This window comes from Centrocercus urophasianus, unplaced genomic scaffold (assembly GCF_019232065.1).
Source record: "Centrocercus urophasianus isolate 14NV4802_14NV808 unplaced genomic scaffold, USGS_Curo_1.0 seq_32, whole genome shotgun sequence".
Taxonomy (NCBI): domain Eukaryota; kingdom Metazoa; phylum Chordata; class Aves; order Galliformes; family Phasianidae; genus Centrocercus; species Centrocercus urophasianus.
The window spans coordinates 9,313,765-9,319,764 of record NW_024884889.1 but is presented as its reverse complement, the minus strand read 5'-3'; positions in this window follow the sequence as shown (position 1 = coordinate 9,319,764).

Here is a 6,000-nt window from a genome sequence, read left to right as displayed (position 1 = left end):
ACACAGATGTGGATTTGACAGGCACAAAAAAGTACTGCCACCCTAGATACTAAAGAAAAAAAGTGGTTTTTTTTTTTGCTCATGACTAAAAGTCTTTATCTCTCTTTCAATAGAAATTGCATATTAAGCTTTCAAATAGGCTCCATCAATACTTCAATTTAATTAGTATACTAAATTGTCTATCTCAAAAAGTCATATATTTCCCATAGAAGAGGATAATTACATTTTTTAAATGTACTTTTCTGCTGGATTTATTTCCTTTTAACTAGAAAAAAATAATCCAATCTCAACTGCATAATTTATTCCAAGAGAGCATGGGAAAATACGTTCACTGAACCACAACTGAAGTTAATGAACTAATACATCAATCCAAGGTTCAGATGAGAGATTTTTTTAGACCAGAGACGTGGAAGCAGCACGTGACCAAAGCAGACTTGTGAGTTCTGTGGATGCTGACCTCATCTGCCTAATACTTCTTACACTGATATTCTTCAGGTATAGCAAGAATACAGGAAACAAAATAGACTGTCTTCTATACATTGATGCATACCTGTAGATCACTAAGGAAGCTGTTATTGATAGCAATCCTTCCACACTCTGTAGGCACAGAATCTCCATAGTGATGGACAGAAATATCCTTGTATGCTCCTGCTGTATTGTTCTGCTGAATATATGGAATCCTGTACTGAGCTGTCACTCTTAATGTTGACAAAATTCCCTGGGTAAAAAACCCATGTTCATAATGCAAACAGCAGTTTAGTGGAAACAGACAGTTCAACAGAAATGTGAGGGATTGGTTATTTTTGTTTTCCCAGTCTTTTCCAAAATGATGCTGCTTAGAATATATATATACATTCTGACTTGAACAGTAGATGCTGCTCCATCCAATTTAGTTCACTAACAAGAGATAGAGATATTGACTTTTTCACTCCAGTGTCTCAAGTGCTAACTTCTTCTAGGAGTAATAAAGTCCAGGAGTAATAGGATAATTAAGAATAGATATATTTTTCTTCTGTTTTTCTTTTTTAAGTCCAAAACTAGAATGTAGCTAGGGGTTGGTATTGGGTCTGGTCTTATTCAACATCTTTATCAGGGACCTGGATGAAGGAATAGAGTGCACTCTCAGCAAGACAACTGATGATACAAAGCTGGGAGGAGTGGCCAGCACACCAGAAGGCTGTGCTGCCATTCAGCAAGGCGTGGACAGACCAGAGAGTTGAGAAAGGAGGAACCTGATGAGGTTCAACAAGGGCAAGCGTAGTGTCTTACACCTGGGGAAGAGTACAGGTTAGTGGCTGACCTGCTGGAGATAAGCTCTGCAGGGAAGGACCTGGGTGTCCTGGTGGACACAGGTTGGCCATGAGCCAGCAGTGTGCCCTGATGGCCATGAAGGCCAATGGGATCCTGGAGTGAACTAAAATTAAGGTGGCCAGCAGGGCAAGCAAGGTGATCATCCTCTTCCACCCAGCATTTGTGAGGCCACATCAGAATTACTGTGGCCAGTTCTGGGCTCCCCAGTTCAGGAAAGACAGGGAATTTCTAGAGAGCCCAGCAGTGGGCCACAAAGATGAAGCTTGGAGCAGTTCCTTCGTGAGAATAGGCTGAGAGACCTGTGACTTTTCAGCCTGGAGAAAGGAGGGATCTTATCAACTCTTGTGACTATCTAATGGCCAGGAGTCAAGTGAATAGGGCCAGGCTATTTTCAGTGCTCCCCAGAGACAGGACAAGGGGCAACAAGCACAAACTGCAACAAAAGAAGTTCCAGTCTATTTTCCAATCGCATCAACTGAAAAAAGCTCAGATCTGAGACAGTAAGATGTGGCCATTCTGCGTAGAAAACAAAGACAATTTTTTTTTGTGCTCAAATTCATCACAGACCAACAGCAAAAAATCATTCTGATATGGAAGTTCTGACACTTCAAATTATCCCTGACTCCTATGGCTTTGAAATAGGACAGCTAATATTCAGTATAATTTAAAGCAGCCATTAAACTCTGCATGTTGACTTTCAGGAAGGTACAGTGCTTCGTATTCTCTAAGTTACCACTGTTCTGTAATATAAAAATTCAATCCTCATCCAGGAGCCTGTGGCTAAGGAGATACTAGGAGTGAAGAATTATAGATTTGGAAATCTGATGGCCACCCATATGGTAAGGTTCTCATCCAGTTTATTGCACACTGCATATCTGTATTTCTCCTCACCAGCCTAGATAATAATTTTAGAAAGTGCAGAATCTTTCTAAAATGTCATTCTATTCCTCTCCATTTCTACATATAAATAAAATGATTCTTCTGTGACTTAATGATGTGATGCTAAATTACATCTTAAAAAAATGAAAAAAAATAAAATAAAATCATTGCCAGGGTCAGGCTGCAATTACTATCTGCAGCCATTCAGAATATTGAGCCATTACCTCCAGAACTTCTGCAGTGATTCCTTCCCTGTGAAACTTACTAAAGTAAGGATTTTTGTTAGAAAACAGGGCAGGTAAAGATTATTCCCAAATCTTCTGGTTGTGAAGCATTGCATTTTATTTGGATATGTGCTCGAAAGATCTATTAACAATTTTTCTGAATAAAATTCAGACCTAAGAGATCAGCACAAACCAGGGTCATAAATTCAATTTCATTAGTACTTTCTTCTTTGAAGAAAATACTTCCTCTGTTTGCTATGTGTGTGTGTATCCATCGTAGCTTGTGAGGTTAAGAAGGTATTTACAAGACAAGATTTCACATGCCATCTACAATTGGTGCTAATTAATCTGTAATGGTGCTTATATAGTGCCTTGCTAGCTAAAAACTATACAGTTTTGTAAATAATGTAGTCCACAGTGATGCTGCCTGTGATAGCTGCAGTGGGCTCATTGTTTTAGCAGGCAGATCAGCCAACTTTCCAGTCTCACCTGCCTTCTCAGACACCTAAATCCATAGTAAACAGAATGAAGTCTTACAAAAATACCCAACAGGAAATCTTTGCATCTTCCACGTTTTCAATTTAAAAGTAATAGTTTTTAAAGTGAAGAGTTTTAACAATTGAATTTGGGTTAAACTAGCTGTGGTTCTTTTACAAGAAGTGGCAAGGATTGTGGTATTGGTAGGTAGCACTGAGGTACGTATCGTTGTAGGCCCATGTATGTGCTTTGGAATTGCGTGCTTGCTGAGGTGAAGCATACATGTAGTTTAAACTCAGCTATGTTTCAACCTTATTTACCTTACTTTTCTTTCTAATATCAATAAATTATGCTTATATTTTCATAGTCTACTACTTTGTTTTCTCTTTCTGGGCATTACAGAGATGTTTTTACTGTGTGAAGAATATTATCTTTATTGGTTACCTCATTCCAGCTGTACTCACCAATACACTATAGCCCAATTTTTTCCCCACGAAGTTACACAAAGTTGACCATTTAGTTCTACCATTCACTCTTCACCCTCCTATTTTAAACTGTTGAAACTTCTGAAAATGTTTTTTTCCCTGAAGAAAGTCCATCCTTTCCATCAAGATAAGAAAAGTATGAAGAAGAAAATAGGTTATGAAATCTCTCCTATCTTTGAAAAGACGCAGCCTTCTCTGTGCTTTAAGCCCTGTCTTAGAGTAGTGCCTGCACTACAGATCTCATCTCTGTGCTGTGTATTTTGAAAACAGTCTTACTGCAAAACTGTTTCGCTTCTGCAAATGATGAAATATTCTGTCATCAGAATCTAAGATCACTCAAGGAACTTAAAATTATTGTCTGAGCTTAATGAAAATGAGACAGAGAAGTGCATGCTGTCTGCATACTGATACAGCTTAGATATCAGTAGTAACCTCCGTAAGTCTCATATAATTATAGACCAAGTAGTTAAGGTGATGTAAGCTGCAGGTCAGTAGAGCACTCATTATGGCTGATTATCAATGGATACATTAGAACGTTTTGGTTTTTTTCAGATTCTGTCCTTTATTTTCTTCTTACTGGAGTTTCTCCCCATTGCCTTTGTGAGCAGCATTTTTAAGGCATGGCAAAGACGTATTTTTGCTGCTGATCACCTTGCAGCAAGTGGCAGCAAGTGCTGTGGTATTTGGTGTAACTTAGTGGAAATCTTCGTGAAACAGATCGTGTGTCTGAGGTTTGAAACTCACAGGCAAAAGGTATCAAATGGCACTGCTTTCTTGAAACTATCCAATTTTGCTATTCTTACCTACATTTGCATCTGTTGCTGTGTACTTCTGGCTTTTCAGAACTTGTTTTTTTCTCTCTTCCTTATTCTATGCTAGTCATATTAAGTCAATTTCAGATTTCTTTCTTTTGTTGTCTCATCATAATTAACTATTCAAAAATGAGAGCATAAGTGTTGCTTTGAGCTGGTTTTATACAAAGAATCTACTCATAGGCTTATTCCATTGGAAAGGTTTCTAGAACAAAAGGAGTCTCGTGATCATTACAGGAAAATGTGTACTGCAAAAACTAATTCTCTTGATGAATGCAACTGTGAGTCGAAAGGAAAACGACAAATTTTCATGCCTAACAGGAAAAGAAATGTTTCTGTAGAGATGTGGGACATATTAAAAGTGATTTTAGGAAATTTCAGTGTGAAGGTAAGAATCATACTTTACAAAAATATTTTGTTTGGGGGAAAATCAAGGCTCAATGTACTTCATGCATCAAATTCAGGTGATTATACACTTTTATCTGTAGTTAGTCTTGCTGTAATTAGTATGTGCTTATCTGCAGCGCTCTTCCAGTGCTCAGCTGCATAATGCTCTGGGCTTTAGAAAGAATATTAGAATATATTTCTGTCATTGTAATTTCCTAGGAACTGCTCTGCTGCTGCATTAGAGGGAGGCAGTTTCCTTGTTAGCTCTCTGTTAGGTACTCGAAAATTGAAGTACACAGTTCAGCTAGAGAGTGGGAGCTCTACTGATAAATTAGGAAGCCAACTCCTATCAGTGCCTTGCAATACAACAAGCCTATTCAAACATTTCCAGCATTCCATAACAACTCGAGAGCTGGATTCTGTTGATGATATTACCTGCATTATGTAAGTATAACCCATTCATTCTAACTCCATGTGAATCAAAGACGATTCAAACTAAAATAGTTAGGGAATTGAAGAGTAGACACAGAAAACAGGAAACCCTACCTTATTTGCAGTGGGTCAATAGGAGTTTTGTCATGTTTTTTCACCCAGAGGGTGGTGAGGCACTGGCACAGGTTGCCCAAGGAGGCTGTGGATGCCCCATCCCTGCAGGCGTTCAAGGCCAGGCTGGATGTGGCTCTGGGCAGCCTGGGCTGCTGGTTGGTGACCCTGCACACAGCAAAGGGTTGAAGCTGGATGATCATTGTGTCCTTTTCAACCCAGGCTATTTTATGATTCTATGATTCTATGATATGCAATTACCGTAAGATAGAATTTTATCTATAGATAATCAGTTTGCAAAAACACCCAGAAGAGAAACTTCAAGATTTTGCTAGCAAATGTTTTGACAAGTGAATTTATCTTTATAAAACTGCGATATTGTCTGTATATTCCTGTACACCAACCTGCTGTTGGGTTATAGCACGTATATATTTGTAATATCATAGCATCCAACCGTATGAAAAATGGGTGGAACCCACTGTACCTGGTGCAACTCAAACAAACTCTCCTTGGCAAAGAGTGAAGGAGCAATTTTTATAATGATGTAATCAAGTAACTTTATTTAATTTAGAAGATCAGAGATTAAAATACAGAATGAGAACTACTGTTGTGCACAAGAATAATACTTGATCTAATATCAGTAATGCTAAGACAGCAGATAAAATGAGCACCTCAGACATGACTGCCAGCTTCTGCAAAGGTTTTTCTTCTTGCATCCGTTTAACAGCTGAATGAAACTGATTTTCAGAGACTCTATGCACACAGCACTCCATACAGCGAATGCTTTTCAAAAATGAGCAGTTTAGAAGCAAATATTTGTTCTGCACGATAGCTGACTTACTGAATCAGCAAAAGGCTGTTAAATAGTGAAGAACACAATCT